The sequence below is a fragment of the Lactuca serriola genome, chromosome 7 (genome assembly GCF_051521515.1).
Source record: "Lactuca serriola cultivar US96UC23 chromosome 7, Lser_US96UC23_V15, whole genome shotgun sequence".
In the NCBI taxonomy this organism is placed as follows: domain Eukaryota; kingdom Viridiplantae; phylum Streptophyta; class Magnoliopsida; order Asterales; family Asteraceae; genus Lactuca; species Lactuca serriola.
The window spans coordinates 70,401,471-70,415,228 of record NC_136414.1 but is presented as its reverse complement, the minus strand read 5'-3'; the positions used below and the strand labels follow the sequence as shown (position 1 = coordinate 70,415,228).

General features: G+C 33.4%; 2 pseudogenes; both read left to right on the top strand.

The window, feature by feature from the left end:
• Positions 1-2,006: 2,006 nt before the first annotated feature.
• On the top strand, positions 2,007-3,447 carry LOC145062201 (AAA-ATPase At3g28580 pseudogene; annotated as a pseudogene).
• A 1,914-nt stretch (positions 3,448-5,361) lies between these two features.
• LOC145064082 (AAA-ATPase ASD, mitochondrial pseudogene) lies at positions 5,362-6,861 on the top strand (annotated as a pseudogene).
• The last annotated feature ends 6,897 nt before the right edge of the window (positions 6,862-13,758 follow it).

Genomic DNA, 13,758 nt, shown 5'->3' with positions numbered 1-13,758 from the left:
GAATGGTGATTGATGGTAAGGTTTGTGAATTTTATATGTTTTTTCCTGAATTTTGAAGGTTTTGAGAAAATAAGTAATGTTTCCTTTTTTACTTTTCCTGATTTTTTAAGTTATTTTTTGTAAACCAATAATGTTTTTTTATTGCTTGTAAAGGGAAAGAAAGAATGCATTGCATCATGTTTCTTTATTTATTATTACTATGTTTTAATTGAGTTCTTATCTTTATTAATTAATGTTAGATTTATACTTTGTGTTACTAAGATGGTTGAAGTTGATGTTGATTGTTTTTTTAGGTTTGAATTGATTTTCTGATTTTAATATTTATAGATTTTGCTTGATTCATTGCAATTAGTGTAAGGATTTTTTTGGGATTAATTAGTATATATTTATCCTATAACTCAACTCTTTTGAAGGTATTTGACTATTTGTGATTCGCCGTACAAAGATTTTGCTATTTTTCAAAATTTTATATCTGAGTATTTAGATATTCAAAATTCACAAATTTTATTATTCACATCAAAGTAAAATACGTGAATATAAACCCATTTAATATGATAATATTATCCAATCTAAACATTTCAACCTACAATCCTACATAACCAAAGTTAGAAAATTAATCATTGTTTGTCTATTTACTTTTCTCAATTTTTACAATTATATATATAATGATGCAATGTTATGATTTTATATGTAAGCTATACATAAAGAATGTTGCTTATATATTCAAAATACATATATTAATTTTAAATAATCAATAAAAACGTTTTAAAAAAACTTAAACTTATTAATAATATAAATATTTTACCCGTAGTTCCCATGGGTTGTAACCTATTTTATATATATATATATATATATATATATATATATATATATATATATATATATATATATATATATATATATATATATATATATATCACATGGGCTAATACAAGGAAAAATGTGAACGCATATGAATAGGATGAAATTCTGAACAAAATTTGAAATTTTAGATGAAATCATTTTTCTAAATCAGCTAACATATATTTTCTATTTTATTCTATTCTCAGGCGGTGTTTGATACTGAACGTTTGAGAGTTTCCAGCGTTGATAAAACACTCTGTTTTGAACAAAAAATCTCGTTTGACACTACAGATTTTTAGTGTTTAGTGTAAACAAAACTCTCAAAATCTAAAAGTTATCTCACTTAACCTTTAATAAAACGATATCATCTACCAGTTATCTACTAATCACTACTCACTATCAATTAGTTTTGTTGAACACATACTTAAACTATATTTTTTGTACACTATTCTTAAAATATATTTTTTGTTTCAGGACTACAATTTTGTTATTTGATGCAACCTGTTTGCAATTTAATTTCTTCTTGATATTCCATCTTAATCTTCTTCCTGATAACTATCTTTTTGATTTTTTCATGTTTTCAATCACAACGAAAAAAAGAGAGGCATGTTCTTCATGTTCATCATAGTGGAGTGGTTTTTTTGAATTTATTTGTTATTATAGTAATAAAATTTAGAAAACAAATCAACTTTATATTTGTTTGGAATTTAAAATTTAAAGTGTATGATGTAAATGAAAAGAAAACAAACTTTATATATATATATATATATATATATATATATATATATATATATATATATATATATATATATATATATATATATATATATATATATATTGTTTGAAATCAAAAATGGTCCTATTTCGGAAAGAGTGGTCGTTTCGACAAATAACAAAATTGAGCTAAATACCTTATATCCAAGAATCATACATGGTCATTTTACTTAGTCAAAGTCTTTTAAGGAAAATCGTTTTTAAACCCACTAGTTAATATTATTTTCTTGTGAAGCCATCATCATCATGTCAAGGCTCACGACCTGTTCTCGGAAAGCTTCCTGCTGGGTTAACTTTTCACGCTAATTCGTTGACTCGAGCCGACCTCTTTTGGCTCTTCCAGCTTTTTATATGTCTTGAATGGCTTCTAACCAGATCTCAGAAAATTAATTACAAAAGAAATTAGAGAAAAGACTTAAACAGTACTTTATTTCTTGCTATAATGCCTCCCCTCCTGCATCACAACGCCTATTTACCAAAAGCTTTGTGTCACCTGTGAGCAATAATAATAAGAAGATGATTGGGGATGCCATGACTAACTTAGGGTCTGTAGCAGCTGGACTTATGTTCCTCTGGACAATATTCAGTGGATGGTTACCTGCGCAGTTTCGTGATCATGTTGAACAATATGTTTACAAAGTTCGTGATTACGTGTATCCTTATATTGAGATCACTTTTCATGAATACGAAGGAGATGAGATTGAGCGAAGCAAAGCATATGCAGCCATCGAGAGGTTCCTCAGCACCAACTCCTCCGATAGAGCAAACCGGCTCAGAGCAAAAGTGTTCAACGACAATGAATCCGTTGTCCTGAGCATGGACGAAAACGTCGTCGTAATAGATGATTTCCAAGACATCAAAATCTGGTGGACTTCGAAGAAAAACATCCGCCAACATCAGCCTTTGTATTCTAATCGTGTTGATGAGGAGAAGCGATACTACAAGCTCACATGTAGAAGAGAGCATCGTGATACCATCAAAAACGCTTATCTGCAACACGTGCTTCATGAAGGAAAGGCTATTGCTGTAAGAACAAGGCAACGCAAGCTCTATACCAATAACAAGACGATGACAAGACGATGGATCCAATTCTCAAAAAGGCACAGGAGGAGAAAGAGAAGAATAAGGGAAGTGAAGTCACTTTGTCTGGGCTTCTGAACTTCGTTGATGGGCTATGGTCAGCTTGTGGTAGTGAGAGGTTGATCGTCTTCACAACAAACTTTTTAGACAAGCTTGACGTTGCTCTCACACGGAGGGGAAGGATGGATATGCATATCGAGTTGTCCTATTGTTGTTTTGAAGCATTTAAGGTGCTTGCAAAGAGCTATATGGATCTCGAATCACATGAGTTGTTTGGAATCATTAGTGGATTGCTGAAAGAGACGAACATAACCCCAGCCGATGTTGCTGAAGATTTGATACGAAAGTCAGCTAAACAAGACGTTGAGAGTTGCTTAAAAAACTTGATCAATTCTTTGAAGAAGGCAAAAGAAGAAGCACGGCTCAAAGCTGTGAAGGACGCAAGGATGAAAGATGAGGCAGGCCCATCAAGTAGCTGATAAGTTACAAGTTACTGATCCATAAGAAAACGCTGTGATACGTACATAGGTATGAATTTGGCTTAAAGAACGTACGAAGATCTATTATAGTTTAATAAAATCATGTGTGTACTGATATGTTGTATTTGCTTGGTTGTAACTCCAGTATGTTTTTATATGAACAATTTTAATCAAATCGCTTACTTGGAAATTAATGGTTCACCATCACACTGATTAAGAAGATCACAAAATCTAGGTATGAATCAATCACTAAGATCAATCACAACGCCAAGGCTTTTATGTCGTCCAATTAGAGTAAATATAACTTTGATTATCCGCATCCCCGGTGGCCTCTGTTTGTTTTTATTTTTGTATTCTTCAGCATCAATCAATGTGGAATCAGTGCTTTTCTTGAAACCCTCAATTAGAGAATAACTACACAGGTAAATAAAGCCTCTAAAGACTTAAGGTTAAGGTGTTATTTGTTTTTTCGAAACAAAAATTCAAAAAGTCTGCGGACCAAACGGCTGCAGACTGTAATAAGAAGTGTGTTTGTTTTTGTTAATATCTGCAGACTGCTGCAGACATTAAAAAATTAAAATAAACTAATTTTATAAACCGAAAATTGTTTTTAAACACAGAAATTTTAATAATTTTAGTTTTAAAACACTGAAATAATAAAATATAATATTTTATATGTTTTGTTACAATCTGTTTTTCCATTTTATTTTTTATTTCATAATTAAAACAAAATAATAGACACTTATTTAAAAAGAAAATAAAAAATGAAATTCTAGACACTTATTTAAAAAACAACATTAAAATTAATTAACTTATGTAAATTAAATGGGAGAAAAGAGTTAAAGGGATATAAATTTAATATAAAAATGTTAAAGGGGTGAAAATAGAATTTAATATATAAGTAAAGGACCATAAATGTAATATTAAATATACTTCATGGAGGACCATTACAAAATGTAATATTAAACACGTTTAATTTTTGGAAAAAAAGGCACCGATAGTTTTTTGGGGTTGATTTTTTTTAGGTTTAGATTTGAAGGGGTGGGAAGAGGTATAACAAGTGCTTCCCCAAGAAGCACACAGGCAAAGGTTTTAAGCGCCGAAGACTTCCGGAAAACAAACTGCTGCGGGACAAAAAGTGTTGCGTGTGTGCTGCGCCGCGCAGCAATAAGAGTTTTGAAGAGGTTTTTTTAAGAAAAACAAACAACACCTAAATAAAGAAGAAATGCTAACAATACACTCGCTAATTAATCTCTCAAGTGAAGTAGAACTTGATCAAGTGTTGTAATTGTAATTGCCATTATCATCTTGTTATCTTATTTATGTGTACATCTACCGGTTCTCAGTCACCCACCTCAACTTACTATGGTGCCTTTCATGGTTGTTCAACACAAACAACTTTGTTGTTAATCTCAACTTCACCCATCATGGTTTCATTTGTCTTTGCCATGTCTTGTGTTAACTATAACACATGGATAGGGTGCGGAAAAAACCTAAAACCAAATAACTCATCTACAAGGTCACAAATTATGATCTGATGAGTCAAATACTCTACATGTTATCTGCCAGCGTCAACGTATACATCTCACCATCAACGCCAGCGTATAAAGTCTATCAGCGTCAGTGTGAAGACATTCATTCTATGTAATCTTTTGTATATTAAGAAATGATACAGATAAGTATAGAATAGATAGCAGATCCGATTACCTTATGATAATGATTTGTTCTTAGTATAGATAAGATACAATCCATTCAATCAAGAGATATACTTGTATAGATTAGTATATATTCAATATTAGGGTGAAACCCTAATGTGTGTCTTGTGAACGGCTTGGTGTCGTTAATCGCCATTGTGACCGTCTTTGTGACAAACTCGTTTTCTTGGTAAAAACAAACTCTTTCTTGGTGAAAGACAATTTGGAGAATATCTTGTGTTCTTTACTTTCTGTTCTTTATTTATCTATATTAGATTGTTTTTGTTCTTTATACTTGAAGTGTATCAGATCGATACAAACTATTTCTTGTCATTACTCATAATTCAAACTATGAAAAGGGATGTCGTAATGATATAGCGAATTTGAGAATGCAACTATAATAAACATTAACCATAATGATATTTATTCAAATCTTTAAAATCTACTAGCGAAAGTGTTTCCTTAGACCATCTCCAGTTTTCCCCCCATAAATGGAGTAAAAAATTGAGTAAACAGTGTTTCATCTCCAACCCTACTTCATTTTCTACCCCATTTTTTACCCCAAAAAGTATATTCCTGGAATATTCCATTTTCATAACTTATATATATTGTCAAATACACCCCTCTACTAATTAAATTCTATATTTATGATTAATTAATATAAATTGGTATATAACATGATATTATAAATATTAAATATTGCATTTAAATTATAATTAGTAGATAAAATAAACTAGAAATGTATAAAATAAAAATAAGAGGGACTAAAATTGACAACCAAACTTCACCTCCATTTTTGGAGATATGAATAGTATACCCCCATATATGGGGGAATACTATTCATATCTCCAAAAATGGAGATGGAAATGGGGTAGGGTTGGAGAGGAATGGGGGAAGAAATGGGGGGGGGGGGAATGGAGTTTGGGGGTGGGTTGGAGATGCTCTTATATTGAGATCACTTTTCATGAATACGAAGGAGATGAGATTGAGCGAAGCAAAGCATATGCAACCATCGAGAGGTTCCTCAGCACCAACTCCTCCGATAGAGCAAACCGGCTCAGAGCAAAAGTGTTGAAGGACAATGAATCCGTTGTCCTGAGCATGGACGAAAATGTAGAGATAATAAATGAGTTCCAAGGCATCAAAATCTGGTGGACTTCGAAGAAAAACATCCGCCAACATCAGCCTTTGTATTCTAATCGTGTTGATGAGGAGAAGCGATACTACAAGCTCACATGTAGAAGAGAGCATCATGATACCATCAAAAACGCTTATCTGCAACACGTTCTTCATGAAGGAAAGGCTATTGCTGTAATAACAAGGCAACGCAAGCTTTATACCAATAACAAGAGTGAGAATATTGGGTATGGTTACAGGAGAAGTATGTGGAGCCACATCATATTCGAGCACCCTTCTACCTTTGATACTCTTGCAATGGACCCAGTAAAGAAGGAGGTTATTTTGGATGATCTTCGGACCTTCAGTGAGTCGAAAGACTACTATAAGAAGGTTGGTAAGTCATGGAAGCGAGGATATCTTCTTCATGGTCCACCGGGAACCGGAAAGTCTAGCATGATTGCTGCCATGGCGAACCTTCTGGAATACGACATCTATGATCTTGAATTATCCTCCGTGAAAGATAACACGGATTTGAGGAAGCTACTGATCGAAACATCAAGTAAGTCTATAATTGTAATAGAGGACATCGATTGTTCACTTGATTGATGGGCTATGGTCAGCTTGTGGTAGTGAGAGAGGTTGATCGTCTTCACAACAAACTTTTTAGACAAGCTTAACGTTTCTCTCACACGGAGGGGAAGGATGGATATGCATATCGAGTTGTCCTATTGTTGTTTTGAAGCATTTAAGGTGCTTGCAAAGAACTATATGGATCTCGAATCACATGAGTTGTTTGGAATCATTAGTGGATTGCTGAAAGAGACGAACATAACTCCAGCCGATGTTGCTGAAGATTTGATATGAAAGTCATCTAAACAAGACGTTGAGAGTCGCTTAAAGAACTTGATCAATTCTTTGAAGAAGGCAAAAGAAGAAGCACGGCTCAAGGCTGTGAAGGACGCAAGGATGAAAGATGAGGCAGGCCCATCAAGTTGCTGATAAGTTACACATTACCGATCCATAAGAAAACGCTGTGATACGTACATAGGTATGAATTTGGCTTAAAGAATGTACGAAGATCTATTATAGTTTAATAAAATAATGTATGTGTACTGTTATGTTGTATTTTCTTGGTTGTAACTCCAGTATGTTTTTATATGAACAATTTTAATCAAATCGCTTACATGGAAATTAATGGTTCACTATTACACTGATTAAGCAATCTATTAAATTATCATAACTGCCAAGAGTAGCTTCCAAAATTTGATCATCAAACCATGCAGCCAAAGCCCATTTATCACGATTAGATTCAACTCACTCTTCCTAAGATTCCTTCTTTCTCTTAGATCCTGTAAACATAAAAATGTGATTATCATATCATGTATCAAGAATCTATGAATAAGAAGGAATCTCTAAGATAATGGATGTACCTGAAGTGGAGTCATACGAATTGCCTTTACCATCTCTAAGATCTTTCATGTAGTCAGGACAGCTTCGCAACCAATGCCCCTTCAATTGGCAATAAAAACATATGGACTCCTTGGGGCCAACACATGGAACTATCTCAGAACTAGCCTTCCTTTTTACCATATGATCAAACGGTTTGACATTGTCCGATCATTTTCCATTGAGAAGAGAAACCTTTTCTGGACTACCATTGTTGTCATTGTCAATTTCCATGGAAAATTGGGACTCAGATCCTTCAAACACTTTTGCTTGACTTGTGTTCTTATGCATTTCTGCTTCAACAACAACCAACATATGTGTTAGATAAATTAGGGTCACGTAGTGGTCCCTCATATGGTAGTCTTTAAGGAACTGACTATATGATTCAGGAAGCGAAAGTAGAATCAAGTCAATGGCCAACTCCCTTGGGAAAACGAAGTCTGACATCCCTAATCTGTCAATGTACGATTTCATTTTCATAACATGCGCACACACTGACTTTCTATCTTGATGTTTACATGCCAACAGGGCTTGAGTAACTTCGTATTTTTCAGCTTGAAGGAAACATGACTTGGGGAGAGTCACTGGAGGAGGTGGATGAAGATTTGAAGAAGCATGATCTCAAGTTCCACCATTGCTTGAAGAAGGGGGCATTCTTTCACCTTGATCAACATGTGGAAGATCATCTTTAGAGGGAGGAAAAACATTTCCAAAAGAATGAGGAAGACATTGTTGTCTGAACTTGACATCTATAATAGGATATAAGAGAATTCAAGTTAGTTGACTTTTATTCTTAATTATTAACTCATAAATTTAAATTAAGGCTAAGACCCATATTTTCGATTCGAACTTTGAAGAGGGATGTAGCAATCAAATTCAAATCTATTTTAGGTAGGTAAGTATTTACCAATTTCAATCTTATGAAACTCCTAAATCTTTTAAGATTCATTGAACTATTCAATGGCATGTTTAATCTCGATTATGCTCTCAATTTGTGACTAGGATTTTGAGGATCACAAATGAGATGTGAATAACCATGCAAATTAGTTTGGTACTCTCAATGTTATTTATCATCTAATCAATATGTCTGTTAGCCACACGCGCTCCATTAATCAATGATAATTTACGAGACACCCATTGCCACCCTTTATTAGTCCATATTAGTGTGCTGATAATTAATACTTCCACTGACTTCTTGACAAATAATTTTTTCTGTTAAGGAACATTCCTTGACAGGCAAAAACAAACATTCAAAAGTTAGTGTGGTTTCTTATCAAGACAACACTTCATTTAATTTGTATTAGTTTATCTTTGTTTTAATCAAAACATCACAACTACGAATTTCAAATGTGCTCGATTAAGAAAACATTTCTACTCCATATTTCATGAGGTTCAATAAACCTACTTAGTTTGAAATATGATTAATCTTATAAGCACTACCATATTTACTAAACCATCAGTAAATCTTGACGAATAGACTTATGTCCTTTGTGGTGGATCTGACCAATCCACATTAATGTGCACTAGATCTTTTAGTCCTTCACTTTGATTCACATAGATATGTGATCAACAAACTAGTCTTAATTTTCCAAAGATCAAGATTCTCATACATCACATAATCAGATTGTATGACGCCAAGTTTCTATCCAATTGAAACTTTGGTGATGAGAATTCCTTTTTCACTTGGTTAATTATGACATTACCACAAATGATATAACCAAGAATCAAATCCATATTTAATATTGCTAATAATACAAATATCATCACAAATTTTCATAAATGCCATTGCAAGGAAGTATAAAGTAACAAAAATTCACTTTATTGATAAAATGCGGAAAATTTTGTCATTACAATGCAAATATAAAAACTATGTTTCTAGACATTTCCTAAGCAACCTATTAATCTATCATAACTCCTAAGCAGTAGCTCAAAAATCTAATCCCCGTACCATGAGATTGAAATGCATCTCTCACGAGCAGATTCAACTTGCTCTTCTTAAGATTCCTTCTTTCTCTTAGATCCTACAAAACATGAAAATATGACTATCACATCATGTAATAAGAATCTATGAATAGGAAATTAATGGAGTTAAATAATGGATGTACCTGATCTAGAGTCACACAACTTGACGTTACTATCTCTAAGATTTTCCAGGTAGTCTGGACAGCTTCGCATCCAATATCCCTTCAATTGGCAATAGAAACATTTGGACTCTTAAGGAATGGTACATGGGACTATGTCAGAATTTGTCTTTCTCTTTACCACACGGTCAAACAATTTGACTTTGGCCGATCCCTTTCCATGGGAAGAGAAGCCTTTTCTGGACTACCAATGTTGCCATTGTCTATGTCCATGAAAACTTGGGAGACAGATCTTTCAAACATATTTGCTTGGCAAGTGTTTTTCAACATTTTTGCTTCAATAGCAATTAGCAAATATGTCAGATCAATTAGGTTCACGTCGTTGTTAGTCATATAGTAGTCCTTAATGAACTGACTATATGATTCAGGAAGTCAGTGAAGAACCAAGTCAACAGCCAGCTCCTTTGGGAAAATGATACCCAACATTCCCAATCTGTCAATGTGCGACTTCATGTTTAGAACACGTGCACACACAGAATTTCCAGTTCCACCAATGCTTGAAGAAGGGAATGATCTTTCACCTTGATCGATTAGTGGAAGATCATCTTCAGAAGGAAAACCATTTCCAAAAGGATGAGGAAGACCATTGATGTCTGAACTTGACATCTATAATATGAAGAATAGGGAATTCAAGTTAGTTGATTTTAATCCTTAATTATTAACCCAAAATTCAAATTAAGGCTAGGATCCATATTTTCGATTCAAATTCTGAAGAGGGATGTCATAATCAAATTCAAATCTATTTTAGGTAGGTAAGCATTTACCAGTTTCAATCTAATGAAACTCCTAGATCTTTGAGATTCATTGAACTATTCGATGGCATGTTTAATATCGATTATGCTCTCACTTTGTGGCTGGGTTGCCGAGGATCAGAAACGAGATGTGAATAACCATGCAAATTAGCTTGGTACTCTTGATTTCATTTATCACCCAATCAATGTGCCGATTAAGCACACATGCTCCATCAATCAATGATAATTTACGAGACACCCATTGCCAACAATATTAGTCCATATTAGTGTGCTTGTTAACTACACACGCTCCACTAACGACCAATAAGGTGTAATGTGCAATATCATGGGCTAGCATCAAATTCACATTTTTTCCTAAAGTAACTAATAATGATATTTTAGAAAATTGGTTTAGTTACTTTATAATTCATTATACTTTTAATGAGGATTAATTTTCCTATCGAACCCGTTCGGCTAATGACCCCCCACCATACAAGAGAACGGTGGATAAGAATGGATACCCAATGGCGGTCATTTTATGGGCTGCTTCCTTAAACTCCCCTTATAGTGTGGCTTCATGAATGAGGCGTACTAGCGGTTCGACTGACTCATCTTATATATATATATATATATATATATATATATATATTAAACCTTTAATGTTACATATAATATAAGGGTGTATTTTAAACTTTTAAAATACTAGGGGTTTAATCTTTTAATAAATTAAATTTTTTAATTTGATTAAATTTAAACAATTTATGGATTTATTAATTATCTTTTAATTAAATATTTAATTAAATTATTAATAACATCCATAATGATGTATTCTAAACCTTTTAAAATACTAGGGTTCTAGAATTTTACATTTCAAAATTAAACTACTTAATTAAATTTTAAATTTCGAAACCAAGGGGTATTTTTAAAACTTTTCAAAAATACTAGGTTAACTTTTTAATAATTAATTAACCATTAATTTTATCTTTATCAAAAATTAAACCAAATCATAAATTTTGATAAGGATATACAATTACCTTTAATGAAAATTCAATTTTAGGCAGAAAAAAGAATTAAAGTAATTATCCTAATCAAGCCAAGATTATCAAAATTGAAAAATCAGGGATCTGACTGGCCAACTCGTCGATTATGTGCAATGCCCTCGTTGAGTTGGGTCAACTCGTCGAGTTTTATCAACAGAATGACAATTATGTTCCTTTCTCCTTTGAATGATTCACAATTGCATTAAGTTCAACTGAAAAACATCTTCGGCTCTGATACTACTGATCGGTTTTGAGCATAACTATAAATCATATGTGATCATGCAACCCTATTGCTTTGGATCTAGGTTTTTCACTGGTTGAACATGCAAACTTGAATACCAAAGCAAATCCCTAGAAACTAGTACATAATTCGAAATTTGCACAATAACAGGGTTTAGATGTTTACCTTGCTTGTTATGTATTAATAACAAGAACACCTTGAAGATCTTTGACTCTTGAAAACAAGTGCCTCAAGTATGACACATTTAATGGCTTACAAACACGTCTTGCAAGAGGATGAGAAGGAGAGAGGAAGAGGTACACCAGATTTTCGGCCCTACTAGGGTTCTTCCAAGGTTGGCCGAAAATCCCAAGCTAAGCCTCCTTATATACTTTAGGTTGTTTAGTCCCATGGCTAGGGTTTGCAGGAGGAAACCCTAATTCCCTGCTTAAGGCCAAAGAAACCCATGGACACCCTAATAAGAGGTCTTTGGACGAAAACTTATAGGGGCACGCTATAGTTTTCGTCCACTCATATCAAAGGGGTCCAAGAGCCCAATTTCACAACTATCAATGATTTGCGAAACAGCCCCTGTACTTTTAACTAATTCTATACCAAAATTAATTCTAAATTAATTTCTGATTAAATATTAATTAAATAACATGATTTCCAATTAATATATTATTTTCATAACATATTACTAAATCATTTATATGAATTTATTATTCCAAATAATAAATTCAACTTCTTTCCAAAACTCATCCTGTCAAGTTGCAAGAGTGAAGGTAACCTAAAAGGACTTGTGCTTCTATCAATTTAAGTATATACCAATTATATTTATGGGCTTAGACACCTAATCCAACAATTTCTTCATAGGCTTTCCTATGGTAATCACCACACTACTCTCTGCCATTAGCTGCAGAAGGAACTCTACTTAACCTCCTATAACTAGCTCACGAATACAATTACATATTGCCGACACCAGATAATTCTTCAAATGAAAGGTCTCACACTACAACGATTGGAATCAAACAAGAGTTACACAATACAGTTAAACCTAACCTTATAAAATTATTTAGTCTCAACAATATGTAACTTAGTATACTCACTTACTAGTTAGCTGAAGCTAATGGGAATTCCTCAAAAGCACAAAGCAAGCAACATTCGAGCATTGAGTAATTGGAACAAACATAACCTAAACAAGCCATCCTATCACTGACGAATCAGTACTAGCATGCACGTCTACAAGCTCATACAATAGGCATATAAAGACATCTCTCCTAGCATTCTATCATGCAAATCCTGAGCATATCCTAAGCCCTAACTAGCATGTGATTCACATATTCACAAATCAAATCATATCATAAAACATGTATGGGTATTTTTGAAAAACTTACTTGAGCTTGGTTGATTGCATGCACCACATTATTTTTCTTTTAATAGAAAACCTTTTTTTTAATATTTCTTTTGAAAAATTCTACCAAACCCTCAGTTTGAGTTCAGACACACCCGAGAGTATGTCTGAATCCCTCAAACTACGACTCTGATACCAACTTGTAACGTCCCAAATATTAAGACTAAAAATTTTGATTTTTAAATTAATTAAAAACCATTATCTAAACAACATCATAGAAACCATGGTGAATCAAAGTGTATCAATAACAACCAAGTACATCAGAGTGATATAAAAATGCAGAACGATGTGGTGTGTACACTGTAATCATCCCAAGCTCTTCCCCTTCGAACAAGAAGTACCTGAAACAAAAATTGAAGACTGTAAGCATAAAGCGTACTGAGTTCTCCAAAATACCACATACTTTACATATCAAACATAAAATGTGCCCCGCTCGGTAAACAGATATATTAGTCATCAGGCTCTGCCCGGTATACATATAAAAAATAAACATATAACCATATAAACACATGCAATAGTCACAAAGATAAATAGCATACATAATAGTCATCAGTCCGCGCCCGGTAAACATAAAAACACATATCACACGCAAGAGTCTTTCAGACAACTAGCATCCTAAATATAAAAAATCATGAGTCGACATTGGTGCCTTCGACCCGCTAAGTGTTGGATTAGGTGTATAAGCACATAACTATAGTTGCTATGTACTTGACCCAAGAGTAGCATGGTCCTTTTGGTTGCCTTCACCAATGCAATTTTATAGGATGGACTTTTGAG